Consider the following 473-nt stretch of genomic DNA (forward strand, 5'->3'; position numbering starts at 1 on the left):
AAAGATGGTCCTGGCAGGAACTGAGGTAGAGAGTTCGCAGCCCTACTGTCCACTCAGGGCTCTTCAAGGCTGTGAAAACAAACTCTTAGAGATAAAAAGTTAGGCTTGAGGACCATGAGTTGAGCCTCAGGTGTTTAATCAAACAAAACAAAGGGGACATTTGTGCTTTGAGTTTTCTCTTTAAAGGGCACTTATGTGCCGTGAGTTTCTCTTACTTTCCATTCGACAGTTTACCATTCTCTGTTAGCCAGTTTATTAACAAGGCCATACACTTTCACATATGGAGGAATGAAACATGGCTGGAGGAAAGCCCAAGCCACGATGACACATCTCATTTCAAATTTATGAACACAAATCTCAGATTGGACCTTTGCCATGTCACACTATGTCCCTGGTCTCTGCATATTTTCTCTCTAAAAACTAGAAATCCTCCTCCTCTCTACCTGAAACTCCAAACAACTTTCATATTTCTT

This window comes from Propithecus coquereli, unplaced genomic scaffold, assembly GCF_000956105.1.
Source record: "Propithecus coquereli isolate 6110/MARCELLA unplaced genomic scaffold, Pcoq_1.0 Scaffold1276, whole genome shotgun sequence".
NCBI lineage: Eukaryota > Metazoa > Chordata > Mammalia > Primates > Indriidae > Propithecus > Propithecus coquereli.